Source organism: Haliotis rubra, unplaced genomic scaffold, assembly GCF_003918875.1.
Source record: "Haliotis rubra isolate DU_JTF1 unplaced genomic scaffold, ASM391887v1 Scf208, whole genome shotgun sequence".
Taxonomy (NCBI): Eukaryota; Metazoa; Mollusca; class Gastropoda; order Lepetellida; family Haliotidae; genus Haliotis; species Haliotis rubra.
Window position 1 is genome coordinate 1390574 of NW_025766092.1, and position 16161 is coordinate 1406734.

Sequence of the window (16161 nt, forward strand, 5' to 3'; positions counted from 1 at the left end):
TACAACAGATATGATAGACAATTTACAAATTACGCCAAAGGTCTAAACGAACTTTCTACAGCGCAAACGATCCGCCATATATTGCCTACAGGTTGTCCATTTTACTACATGGATGGGGACATAACTGCTATTTCAGCTCCTTTAGAAGTAATGCTAGAGATCTGCAATACTGTGTTCCAAATGGTTACATTTTGAATTACAAGGTGTAAATACTGATAAAGATGGGAGTATGATTACATCGGAATTAACGATAGACAAATATAAAATGGCAAGAGTAAATTTGTATGGACCGAAGAATAATAATCCCCGGTTCTATGAAAGTGTAGATTCAGTGAAGGGGAAAACGTTATTTGTGAGGCACCACATAAAGAAAAAGAGACAAAGAAATACAACTAATCAATCGGCCGATATCGGATATTGAAACAAAACATAAAGACGAAAAAGCAAAGATCAATTTTAAGACTAAAAGCAACATGGATATAAAGTGGCGAGAAACCTACATCTCTCTTTTTAGGCCAAGGATCAAGAATGTTTCTGAAGAAATCCTTTTCACCGCAGAAGGTGTAAATGGCCGAAGGTAAGAGAAACAGACACAACTCTTAAACCTTGCAACCAAAACTTAGCTCACAACAACAAATTTTAAACCCCTTCTTGCCCCCCGAAGTAATTTAAACCCTTCAACCAAACTTAGAAACATCTTGACTTTCCAAAACTACATGAATAATGCGCATCCAGTCTTGAATCCTCCTTGGAAACAATGTGTTTCCTATCATTAGCAGTGAAGTTTTCGTACTCATTCTGTTTATTGTTTGTGTCCCAATAACTTGCCTTTGAGTAGATATGTAGGGCAATCTGGTCTCCTCAGTCCCTCTTTCGTCTCCCTCAGTGGAAAGGATTTTCGATGGGTAGATCAGTGGAAAGGATTTGGCTCGCTTTGTTGGTTATCAGATCATCGGTATAACAAAGCGATAGTACGACATGATATTGCGATATGGCGACAATAATGTCATTATTTGTGGGAAATTACAAATTGTCGATCTTATACCTTGTATACTTTGTTGCATTCCATAGTTTTTACAAACGAGAGTTTGTCTTCTTATACACTATACATCCTGTTATAAACAGATTTGTATACTATAAAATATAACTGTAAATTTCCAAATTAGTTGCATGATAATAATAAACGAACTAGGAATCGATATAAAGTATTACAGCAGGTGTTATGACCGCCAACAAACTTGAAAACCTGTCACGGTAAGAAGGCAAATTTCAAAGTTGGCGATTTTTGGATGAGTAGTGTGTAATAATACAAAGTATAGTGCCATATTCATTCACTCAATTTGTGTGCTATATCTTCATTGATAACCAATGTGGTTTCGTGGTTACCATATGCTCGTCTTGTTTGTAAGTGTAACCTTGGTGATACTAAATGAATGGAGGATCACTAAGTCTGTTTCCTGACAATTTAACTTTATGCATTAGAAATATATCACTTGTTTTAGTCAGGGTATGTCTGAGATACTGCAAATGTGACTTAAAATCTTAACTCACTCACTCAATGTTTCCTGAGAACCATTTATCATGTTAATAATCAGTACGATGAACAGTTTCTACTAAATATCCTACGAGTTCAGTAATTCATAAAAAGGTCTTTTTTATGAGTTAGTGAGTGAGTATGATTTTACGCCGCTTTGAGCAATATTCCAGCAATATCACGGCGAGAGACACCAGAAATGGGCTTCACACATTGTGCCCACGTGGGGAATCGAACCCTAGTCGTCAGCGTGACGAGCGGACGCTTTAACCATCAGGCTACCCCACCTCCCCCCTTTTTTTATGAAAATAGTGTCGGTTACATAAGAGTTGATGATTTTTGTGTTTGTAATTTGTTTTGTATAGTTAAAAGGTATATTTGTATGCATCAAAAAGAAACTAAAATTGAGTTCAGAAGGAAAACGTTTGTCTTACGCCAGCAGATTTCTATACTATGGACACGAACTTCCACATCAATAAAGGTGTCCGAAGAAAGGTCTGTGGTATTGAAAGGTCTGTGGTATTGAATAAATAAAAACACTTTTTAAAAATCATTTCCAATATATGTATATATTTACGGATCAAAGAATAATCAAAGCTTCGAAACAGTTTCTACAAAAGGATGGATGCAGAAATGGGGATGTTGTTTTTGAAAACATTACGATTTTATTTGGGGGTTAAGTCTGGATACTAGTAGTTTTGTAAGTAATTAGTTTCTGAACATAGTTAATCAATATCGTATTCTGACAAGCCAAGTAGTGGTAAACATTGGGTATGAATTGTGGAAGTCTATAAGATAAAGAAATCGCCTGTAGTTGCCAAGGTTATGACTAAACAATTTTATTCATCTTTCAGGAAAAGAATTGAAATGCGGATATCATCTGATATCCGCCCAATTAAATGAAGTAAAAAAATAAATACAACAGATTATATTTACATTGTTATTATGATTCAAATGAAGTGTCATAAGTCTAAGATGTTTGACTGTTACAACTGCTAAATTTGCAGAAGCCAACAGCCACTGTGACAAGAAATTAGAAACAACTTACGACCGCCAATGACGCACACACCTCATTAATATACTTATTAAAGAACATTTTCCCATATGACAGCTAAACAGACAAGCAGGATGTCTGTTTTGAGAAAATATCAAGAAGCAATGTTTCATCAACATCCAAATATGGACTGATGTTCGCTTGTATTAAGGACAATGTGATTGATAAAACATATTTCTCTTGAATACCGTACTGTATGCATTGTCTACAAGCAATCCAGTGTATCACACCTGCGCTCAAATAAAAATAACCGAACTAAAATCTGTTTTAATATTTCAGGCATTCGGAAGAATCGACAAGCATGAATGCAGTTTAATAATGCGTGCAAATGACGAATGGTATGGGATGTATACCAAAGAAACTGTAATTGCTTGTGTTGTTTCCGTTAGGATCTGGGTCACAACTCACGTTCAGCAGCCCATGCCGACTAACGGGATCGGTTAGTCAGGCTTGCTGACATGGTTGATGCTTAGCATCCATCCTATTCTATGACTACATGTTACTTTTCCAACCAGTATATCAGCCTGTCTATGATAACATGCGTGCGTAATTTTACATCATAATCTACTTCTCTTTCTGTATTCTTGGTTCTCAGTCTAACTGCGAAACGTGTGGGGTGAGGTTATTCATTGGACGTTGCAGTAAGTGACGCAACCCGAACAGATCCAGTTGGAACTGGTCTTCAGCAACCCATGCTTGTCGTGAGAGGCAACTGACGAGATCGGGTAGTCGTAACCTGGTTGGTTGAGCCATGTTGTCGTACCCCAGTTGTGCAGATCGATGTTCATGCTGTTGATCACTAGATTGTAAGGTCCAAACTGTTTAAAGACCGCACTAACATAGCTGGAAATTTTGTGACTTTACTGACGTTAAACAGCAAAACAAACAAAATCTTGTGTTTTGCAATTTAATCGTGGAATACAAATATGACAATGAAGAATGTGTTTACAACAGAAATGTTTACGTCTGTGTTTACCAACAGTTTTTTTAAAATCAATCCATCTTTGCATGAAAGGACTCAACTGCTGTGCCACTGGGCCTGCTCAAAATAGAATGCGATAGCATTGTAGTTGAAAGACGTTAAGCCCTTTTGCGATTAAATGGATCTACAAACAGTATGAGCCCAGAACCTTTGATGAACACTTTAGTTCAGTGTCGTAGTATTTCAGTAGGTTACAACTGTGGACCAACTTACAAGCTGAATCTTACAATTATCTCACAAAAACGGCCTGACATTCTGTTTAAAGTACGTGTTCCCAATACCTATAGATCATATTCTTTATGTTTGCATCATGAGGCACGTGGACATACATTATAACATCTTGAAACCAAAGACTTGGACTTCACAAAACTGCAGAATATCGAAACTGTCAATAGTTTGATCTCTAGTCAGTCTCACATAACGGCCAGTGACGCGTGCAGTACACTGTTCGGCAACTATGTGGCCAGGCTCGGTGACGTTTCCAATGTACATGTAACAGGTGGTGTTGACAAGAGGGTCGTCTTGATAAACGTAAACAGTAAAGTCGTGAAGTCGTTCAGCTGAAACAACAACATTATGTCAAATGTACACTTGCGTCGTGTTTCCCACATGGGTACAGTGTGCGAAGCCAATTTCTGGTGTGTCCACATGGATATTGCTGGAATATTGCTGAAAGCGGCGTAAAACTATACCCACCCAGTCACAAAAATATGCTCATTAAAGGAAGGATACACGGTTCATTCAGACCCAAACCACTCGGCAGAGACAAACATTGTACTAAGATAAATACTACAACAAAGAGTGCCCATGCCAAGGTATGAAATACTCTCCACGATAAACAATATTATTACAATTTCAATTAATGGCATTCAGTTTTGTATTGAAAGTCATTTATGTTTACAGAAGTTTATTGTTTGCTTCATATCGAAATTATACCCGTGAAGGTCCGGGTTAGAATATTAATCTCCAGTAACCAATGCTTATGGTAAGAGGCGACTAACGGGATCGGGTGGTCAGGTTCGCTGACTTGGTTGGCACATGTCATCGGTTCCCAATTGCGTAAATGGATGTTCAGGATGTTGGTCCCTGGATTGTCTGGTCCAGACTCGATTATTTACAGACCGTCGCCATATAGCTGGAATATTGCTGAGTGAGGGGTAAACCTAAACTCACTCACTCACTTTCGAAACGTTTTAGACATGTGGTAGACATGTGGAGGAAATTTCCAAATTTGATGCATCAGTGACAAAATGAGAAAAAAAACTCACTCATCCACTCATTGCGAAATTAAAGCAATACGTCAAATAAGAAGGGAAACGTTTATCTTACGACAGCAGTCTTCTCTGCTTGTGACACGAACTTCCACAACAACATAGGTGCCCTGTAGGTCCACCTGCCACCAGGGTGAGAAGTCACCATAACCAGTAGCAAAACAGGATCTAGATGCCCAGTATGCTCTGACATCACCGTCGACAGCAGCACTTGGCGGGATCGCGTCGCCTCGCCATCTTGAACTTGCACTTGCTGGTTTATCTTTCGCAATGTTAGGTAGAAAGTCCACTTCAAAAACAAGAAACAGTTCAAATAATATTGACATATAATGGTCGATAACATATTCAGGGCAGACATAGCTGTTCAACGTAATTATTGTATGACAAGCATTAAACCTTGAGAGGACAATGCCGTTTGGTCTAATGTAACATTAGTTATATTTGGGATAACACTTTCTAAAGCTAATAGAAATTACCGATTCTAGTAGTACTTGGGTGAGGGTGAGTCACATCCGGGACTGTCAGAGTCAGGACTCTCAATCGACAGTACAGTCATCTAACCCACTCAGCCATCGCCGTTTCCACAAAAATGGAAGTAGAACAACTGGGCTTCTCGATCTTAACTTTGTGTACCCCTCTGACAAATGAAGATTGGCACGGCTCCAATTGCCGGCTGCTATATATGAACAAACAGTGTCATTTAGTCATTTAGAGAGTGGCCAAATGTAACAAAAATACTAGAATCTGTACTTTACTGTGTAATCCCAAATATAACACGTTACAAGCAGAGCTGAGATTGTGCTGGCATAGGGGTAAGTAAAGAAACAGAGAAAAGATTTCTGCATTACATGTTTCATGCTCACATTATTAATTTATATACATTTTCTATTGGTCGTTTTAATGTCATCGGTTCCCAATTGCACAGATCGATGCTCATGTTGTTGATCACTGGTTTCTGTCCGTGTTCCATGGTTCTCAACACTACATCTGTTCTTGGGGATGTCATCAAATTGGGAATTCTTCATCACTTTGGTCTTTCCTCACACCGACACCATGACATAACAGGACTACATATCAGAGCACTGTTAAACCCAAGTTACTCACTTCAGTCATTCAGTTGGTGATTCTTGTCTTCCGGCATCTTTAAACCCTTGAAGGTCCGTGATAGAATATTGATCTTCAGTAACCCATGCTTATCGTAAGAGGCGACTACCTAGATCGGGTGGTCAGGCCTGCTGACTTAATTGACAAATGTCATCGGTTCCCAGTTGCGTAGATCGATGCATATGCTGTTGATCACTGGATTGTCTGGTCCAGACTCAATTATTTACAGACCGCCGCCATATAGCTGGATTATTGCTGAGTGCGGCGTAAAACTAAACTCACTCATTCACTCATTCTATTGGTCGTTTTAACATCTGAATGCACGCTCAAATATCATCACTCTATAATGCACGCTCAAATAACATCACTCTATAATGCGCCAGTCTGTGTTTGATTGAAAACACTTTGATAGTCATATATATGTAATCCCAAAACATTTTCATTTCACCAATTCTAATTGTGATTGCAGCTCCCTGCTGTACCCTCGAGAGTCGGAAGGGATACATACCTACCGTAAACATCGTTATTAAACATACATACCACACTGCACGAAGCCATTTCTCTTGACACTGCATCTTTCCGTGTATCCGCATGTGACGTTTTGGCAAGGACCAAGAGTTGTCTGTACAATTGAAGAAAATATAGCGCGTGCAAGTAGTGTGTCTTCATTGCAAAATTATGACATGCAACAAAATGTCATTATAATGTTGCACAAATAATTGCATTTCCGTTTTTCACTTAGATCAATTCATATTCCTGAGATACGTTTACAAAAAGTGGATGATATTACGGTAATGATCAAATCCAACCAAACACCCCATGCAACAGTAAACGGTTTCATTTTGCTTTTGCTTGTTTATTTGCGAATTCAGTGATTGGCTAATCTATTGTGATGACCTGAGATCAGATTATGGCTGAGATCAGATTACTTCACTGGTTGTAACATATTGATAGGTTAGTCTTGCCTCGGTCGAACTCAGGTCTGGATTGAAACTTTTTTTTTATTTTTATTTTTTATTGGTTCCCAAGATTACAATATTGCAGATATACCAAGCCGTGATACGTACGGCTTAAAGTAATATGGCCACATGATGTACAGGTGAGATATTTTTGTATTAATATATTTATAAACATGCATAATTCATTAAATAGATAATGTACAGATGTACAGGTGAGATATTTTTGTATTAATATATTTATAAACATGCATAATTCATTAAATAGATAATGTACAGATGTACAGGTGAGATATTTTTGTATTAATATATTTATAAACATGCATAATTCATTAAATAGATAATGTACAGATGTACAGGTGAGATATTTTTGTATTAATATATTTATAAACATGCATAATTCATTAAATAGATAATGTACAGATAATGTCAGATACAAGTCAATACAGTTTGAGTCATCTAAGTACTGGGGAAAGAAGGCTCCATTGATTGAAACTTAATGGGTTATTATTGTTACGTCTTCTCTAGTTTCCATTGGCCTTGATAACCCAAAGATAGGAGGGAAATGTTTGTGTGGGGGATCAAACGAGGTATAGGAAGTACGGGAAGGACGTTTTGGCAAGGGCCAAGTGCTGTCTGTACCACTGAATAACATATAGCAACGTGTCTTCATTTGGTTGTTGAAAGGCATTTAGAAGTTGGACGAACATGAACACATGATACGTTTTTTATGGATAATAGGACGTTTTAGATCTAATTCTTGCTCCTTCATCAGGAATAAAAAAGAAGGTTTTTTGTGGTTTTTTTTATTAATCCACTTTTTTTCTGTACAGCATATCATACATCTTACATAGACGCATTACACATCAATGATTAGAATACAATTTACTTAAACAATGTATATGACAAGTTGATTTGGCATAAGAAATTAATGTTACATCATTCACAAGCGGTGTCAAAGAAGTTGTTATCGATAAAAACGTGTCATGTATTCGTGTGTCTTCGTTTGACATGTAACGAAATTCTTATGCATGACGTCACAAATGGCAAGTTTTCATGTTCAGCTGTGATGACGAGAATAGACAAATATGCGACATATTTTGCGTTTTACGGCATGTATGAAACAGATTACTACACACGTGTCTGTCAGATACCATTTATCTTACAACTCGTAAAACAACGGTATCTGACAGATGCGTGTCTCCCTGCAGTGTATCAGTATTTAGACACACCAGTGGAAGGGACAGGCAGTTTCATGTTAATCCTACCTTGTTCCAGTTCATAATTGGACTGTAAATAACATCTTCTTCCCCTCCATCTTGCAGATGCTGAGGATCATTATCTACATTAAGTTGGCAGGTCCTCTGCCTAGATTCAAAATTGAAGGATTTGCACATTCCTAACGATGTACATTCAGCAGCACATGAGAACAAAGATGACTTCTCAATAATCTTAAACGTTGAGGCAACCAGGCGTTTTCCATAAAGTAGATCCGGCATACATGTATTCGTGAGCGGGATCACACTCAATAACATCTCACAACAAATGTACATGATTTCCAAATGAAAGTGATGAAGGAATATGCACAGCATAATGTCCACACGTTGATAGTTCTAAAAATGTGGCTGAAGGAATTCACATGAAAATATTAAATAAACATCCCAGTTCGTGTTTGGCTATCTCTCTGGCAATGCACATACAATGGAAGAACAATTACCATCATGATATTATATTAAACTATATCCAGCGCTCGTCCTCTGGACATATTGATCAAAGCTTCGATATATTGAATATAGACATGTTTACTGTGATGTAGACGTGAATGATTTGTAAATTATTGTATCGTTATTGTTTGGGGTCAACTTGGTATTTGTTTATTGATAATCAGTAAACGTCCACAACCGTATATAAATATTGGATTGCTACAAATGTATCATAACAATGGATGTGTACAGGTCTAAGCTAACACCTTCAATTACCTTGCCATTGGTTCAATCAATTGCAAATGTATCTCAACAGGGAGACTGCTGTCCATCCAAACAATTAATTGATACAAAACAAATACGTTAAGTTCAAAGCTTTTAAGTGTTCTATTACTTGTTTACACAAGTAGATCACGAATGTTAAAATTAAGAAGCAATTTCATTTCAAACACATCCAAAACAAAATGTATATTCTTCTTTTAAAAATGCTAGCTCCACTTCAGGAACCAATTCTTGTTAACCGCCTCTAAATCTATCACGATTTTCTATGAAGGATTAATCAGTTCTGCATTAAAGTCATTTCACACAGAACAAATACAAACAAGAGTGTGACAAAGAGACACATCTTTGTCAAAACAGCAGGCAGTATTTTCAAATAGGGTTGTAGCATGTTCTTCTGCTTCTGATCACTGCAACCACATCTATATGGCAGAAATATTATTTTAAAATATATACTTTTATTTCAACAGCCATCAAGATACTAAGAAAGTAAGAATATTTATGGATAACAACTTCTTTATTATATATGATGCGACGTTTCGGTATGGATTCTTATACCGTTGTCAAGCAAGAGTGAAGTACTACAGCACAGACCAGGCTTATATACATGAACAGGGATTAAGTAATAACAACATGTAGGACTGAATGAGGGGGATTAACAATAACAACAAGGCACGGTGGCAATAATGTAGTGACAATAGGAAGCCAATGGTGGTTGATGTAAAAAACAAAATATACATGCTGATGAGAATAATTAACAATGATGGCTGAGGTGCTCTAATCTGTTGTTTTTATGAGATCATTGTATGCAGAAGGGATGAGATATCCCTGGTCTCTGTTGATTGAGGGCTTGTGTCTCCGGATTTGAACTGCTTCTGCAAGTTTCCTTTTGGTGAAGTCCTGGTGGTTTTTGGATAATATGTCCTTGTTGTTATTGTTAATCCCCCTCATTCAGTCCTACATGTTGTTATTACTTAATCCCTGTTCATGTATATAAGCCTGGTCTGTGCTGTAGTACTTCACTCTTGCTTGACAACGGTATAAGAATCCATACCGAAACGTCGCATCATATATAATAAAGAAGTTGTTATCCATAAATATTCTTACTTTCTTATTAGTCACCAACTTCTAAATGCCAATCAAACAGATCAGCCATCAAGATACGTTCACGTGTCGATTTTCATGTTTTTGCGCAATTAACAGTTGTATTATAATTATATAAGTTTACAAAATCATGACGAATTTCGAAAGGGAATTACAAGGGCAGTACAAATTCAGTGCAAAACAGTATAAAGCCGTGTTCATAGCAATAAAGCGAGCTTGACCTCTGCGACAGCCAGGAAATCAAGGGTGGAAAGTAATCTCCGTACAACTGCTGGTCTTGCCTAAGATGCCAGAGGCATGGATAGGTATATAAAGCCCCCAGAAGTTCATCTTAGGACTTATTCTATAGCCCGCTAGATCAGACAACACTGGGAGATCTTGCTGCAGAAAACTGCAGGGCCAATCTTGACTTCAAGTCTAAATATAGGAACAAACACACCGCTGCCCTCCACTGATCTTAGTGAGTATGTTTTATGCCGCTTTTAGCAAAATTCATCCATTATCACGGCGGACACCAGAAACCGGGTTCACACATTGTACCCATGTGAGAAATCGAACCCGGACCATCGGTGTGACGAGCGAACGCTTTAACCACTAGGCTACCCCAACGACCTCCACTTACCTTAACAGAGACAATGTAATGCGATTGTAACACTGTTTGACTATGAATGACACTGCAACATAACAATATTATACCTTGATTATTCAGTTGGAGTGAAGTGAGTTCATTTCCTCAGCCTTGCATGCTGTACTAAGTACCTCAGCACATGCACTAAACTGGAGACACACCACTATCTGTGTGTGTATATACAGCGTGGGCTGATATGTATCACAGCACTCAGCACATACACTAAACTGGAGACTCATCACTATCTGTGTGTGTATATACAGCGTGGGCTGATATGTATCTCAGAACTCAGCACATACACTAAACTGGAGACACACCACTATCTGTGTGTGTATATACAGCGTGGACTGATATGTATCTCAGCACTCAGCACATACATAAGCTGGAGACACATCACTATCTGTGTGTGTATATACAGCGTGGACTGATGTGTATCTAAGAACTCAGCACATACACTAAACTGGAGACACATCACTACCTGTGTGTGTATATACAGCGTGGACTGATATGTATCTCAGCACTCAGCACATACACTAAACTGGAGACTCATCACTATCTGTGTGTGTATATACAGCGTGGACTGATATGTATCTCAGAACTCAGTACATACTCTAAACTGGAGACACACCACTATCTGTGTGTGTATATACAGCGTGGACTGATATGTATCTCAGCACTCAGCACATACACTAAACTGGAGACACACCACTATCTGTGTGTGTGTATATACAGCGTGGACTGATATGTATCTCAGAACTCAGCACATACTCTAAACTGGAGACTCATCACTATCTGTGTGTGTATATACAGCGTGGGCTGATATGTATCTCAGAACTCAGCACATACACTAAACTGGAGACACACCACTATCTGTGTGTGTATATACAGCGTGGGCTGATATGTATCTCAGCACTCAGCACATACACTAAACTGGAGACACACCACTATCTGTGTGTGTATATACAGCGTGGACTGATATGTATCTCAGAACTCAGCACATACTCTAAACTGGCGACTCATCACTATCTGTGTGTGTATATACAGCGTGGACTGATATGTGTCTCAGAACTCAGCACATACACTAAACTGGAGACACATCACTACCTGTGTGTGTATATACAGCGTGGACTGATATGTGGCTCAGCACTTAGCACATACACTAAACTGGAGACACATCACTACCTGTGTGTATATACAGCGTGGACTGATATGTGGCTCAGCACTCAGCACATACACTAAACTGGAGACACATCACTACCTGTGTGTGTATATACAACGTGGACTGATATGTGGCTCAGCACATACACTAAACTGGAGACTCATCACTATCTGTGTGTGTATATACAGCGTGGACTGATATGTATCTCAGCACTCAGCACATACTCTAAACTGGCGACTCATCACTATCTGTGTGTGTATATACAGCGTGGACTGATATGTGTCTCAGAACTCAGCACATACACTAAACTGGAGACTCATCACTACCTGTGTGTGTATATACAACGTGGACTGATATGTGGCTCAGCACTCAGCACATACACTAAACTGGAGACACATCACTACCTGTGTGTATATACAGCGTGGACTGATATGTGGCTCAGCACTCAGCACATACACTAAACTGGAGACACATCACTACCTGTGTGTGTATATACAACGTGGACTGATATGTGGCTCAGCACTCAGCACATACACTAAACTGGAGACACATCACTACCTGTGTGTGTATATACAACGTGGACTGATATGTGGCTCAGCACTCAGCACATACACTAAACTGGAGACTCATCACTATCTGTGGGTACATACAGAGTGGACTGATATGTATCTCAGAACTCACACATACACTAAACTGGAGACACACCACTATCTGTGTGTGTATATACAGCGTGGACTGATATGTATCTCAGAACTCAGCACATACTCTAAACTGGAGACACATCACTACCTGTGTGTGTATATACAGCGTGGACTGATATGTGGCTCAGCACTCAGCACATACACTAAACTGGAGACACATCACTACCTGTGTGTATATACAGCGTGGACTGATATGTGGCTCAGCACTCAGCACATACCCTAACTGGAGACACATCACTACCTGTGTGTGTATATACAACGTGGACTGATATGTATCTCAGAACTCAGCACATACACTAAACTGGAGACACATCACTACCTGTGTGTGTATATACAACGTGGACTGATATGTGGCTCAGCACTCAGCACATACACTAAACTGGAGACACATCACTACCTGTGTGTATATACAGCGTGGACTGATATGTGGCTCAGCACTCAGCACATACCCTAACTGGAGACACATCACTACCTGTGTGTGTATATACAACGTGGACTGATATGTATCTCAGAACTCAGCACATACACTAAACTGGAGACACATCACTACCTGTGTGTGTATATACAGCGTGGGCTGATATGTATCTCAGAACTCAGCACATGCACTAAACTGGAGACACACCACTATCTGTGTGTGTGTATATACAGCGTGGACTGATATGTATCTCAGAACTCAGCACATACTCTAAACTGGAGACTCATCACTATCTGTGTGTGTATATACAGCGTGGACTGATATGTATCTCAGAACTCAGCACATACACTAAACTGGAGACACACCACTATCTGTGTGTGTATATACAGCGTGGACTGATATGTATCTCAGCACTCAGCACATACACTAAACTGGAGACACACCACTACCTGTGTGTGTATATACAGCGTGGACTGATATGTATCTCAGCACTCAGCACATACACTAAACTGGAGACTCATCACTATCTGTGTGTGTATATACAGCGTGGACTGATATGTGTCTCAGAACTCAGCACATACACTAAACTGGAGACACATCACTATCTGTGTGTGTATATACAGCGTGGACTGATATGTGGCTCAGCACTTAGCACATACACTAAACTGGAGACACATCACTACCTGTGTGTATATACAGCGTGGACTGATATGTGGCTCAGCACTCAGCACATACACTAAACTGGAGACACATCACTACCTGTGTGTGTATATACAACGTGGACTGATATGTGGCTCAGCACTCAGCACATACACTAAACTGGAGACACATCACTACCTGTGTGTGTATATACAACGTGGACTGATATGTGGCTCAGCACTCAGCACATACACTAAACTGGAGACTCATCACTATCTGTGTGTGTATATACAGCGTGGACTGATATGTATCTCAGCACTCAGCACATACACTAAACTGGAGACTCATCACTATCTGTGTGTGTATATACAGCGTGGACTGATATGTGTCTCAGAACTCAGCACATACACTAAACTGGAGACACATCACTACCTGTGTGTATATACAGCGTGGACTGATATGTGGCTCAGCACTCAGCACATACACTAAACTGGAGACACATCACTACCTGTGTGTATATATACAGCGTGGACTGATATGTGGCTCAGCACTCAGCACATACCCTAAACTGGAGACTCATCACTACCTGTGTGTGTATATACAACGTGGACTGATATGTATCTCAGAACTCAGCACATACACTAAACTGGAGACACATCACTACCTGTGTGTGTATATATACAACGTGGACTGATATGTGGCTCAGCACTCAGCACATACACTAAACTGGAGACACATCACTACCTGTGTGTATATACAGCGTGGACTGATATGTGGCTCAGCACTCAGCACATACCCTAAACTGGAGACACATCACTACCTGTGTGTGTATATACAACGTGGACTGATATGTATCTCAGCAGAACTCAGCACATACACTGGAACTGGAGACACATCACTACCTGTGTGTGTATATACAGCGTGGGCTGATATGTATCTCAGAACTCAGCACATACACTAAACTGGAGACACATCACTATCTGTGTGTGTATATACAGCGTGGACTGATATGTATCTCAGAACTCAGCACATACACTAAACTGGAGACTCATCACTATCTGTGTGTGTATATACAGCGTGGACTGATATGTATCTCAGAACTCAGCACATACACTAAACTGGAGACACACCACTATCTGTGTGTGTATATACAGCGTGGGCTGATATGTATCTCAGCACTCAGCACATACACTAAACTGGAGACACATCACTATCCTGTGTGTATATATACAGCGTGGACTGATATGTATCTCAGCACTCAGCACATACTCTAAACTGGCGACTCATCACTATCTGTGTGTGTATATACAGCGTGGACTGATATGTATCTCAGAACTCAGCACATACACTAAACTGGAGACACATCACTATCTGTGTGTGTATATACAGCGTGGACTGATATGTGGCTCAGCACTCAGCACATACACTAAACTGGAGACACATCACTACCTGTGTGTATATACAGCGTGGACTGATATGTGGCTCAGCACTCAGCACATACACTAAACTGGAGACACATCACTACCTGTGTGTGTATATACAACGTGGACTGATATGTGGCTCAGCACTCAGCACATACACTAAACTGGAGACACATCACTACCTGTGTGTGTATATACAACGTGGACTGATATGTATCTCAGCACTCAGCACATACACTAAACTGGAGACTCATCACTATCTGTGTGTGTATATACAGCGTGGACTGATATGTATCTCAGCACTCAGCACATACTCTAAACTGGCGACTCATCACTATCTGTGTGTGTATATACAGCGTGGACTGATATGTGTCTCAGAACTCAGCACATACACTAAACTGGAGACACATCACTATCTGTGTGTGTATATACAGCGTGGACTGATATGTGGCTCAGCACTCAGCACATACACTAAACTGGAGACACATCACTACCTGTGTGTATATACAGCGTGGACTGATATGTGGCTCAGCACTCAGCACATACCCTAACTGGAGACACATCACTACCTGTGTGTGTATATACAACGTGGACTGATATGTGGCTCAGCACTCAGCACATACACTAAACTGGAGACACATCACTACCTGTGTGTGTATATACAACGTGGACTGATATGTGGCTCAGCACTCAGCACATACACTAAACTGGAGACTCATCACTATCTGTGTGTACATACAGAGTGGACTGATATGTATCTCAGAACTCACACATACACTAAACTGGAGACACAACACTATATGTGTGTGTATATACAGCGTGGACTGATATGTATCTCAGAACTCACAAATACACTAAACTGGAGACACATCACTATCTGTGTGTGTATATACAACGTGGACTGACATCTATCTCAGCATTCACACATACACTAAACTGGAGACACATCACTTTATGTGTTGTATATACAGCGTGGGCTGATATGTATCTCAGAACTCACACATACACTAAACTGGAGACTCATCACTATCTGTGTGTGTATATACAGCGTGGACTGATATGTGTCTCAGCACTCAGCACATACACTAAACTGGACACTCATCACTATCTGTGTGTGTATATACAGCGTGGACTGACATCTATCTCAGCATTCACGCATGCACTTAACTGGAGACACATCACTATCTGTGTTTGTATATACAGCGTGGACT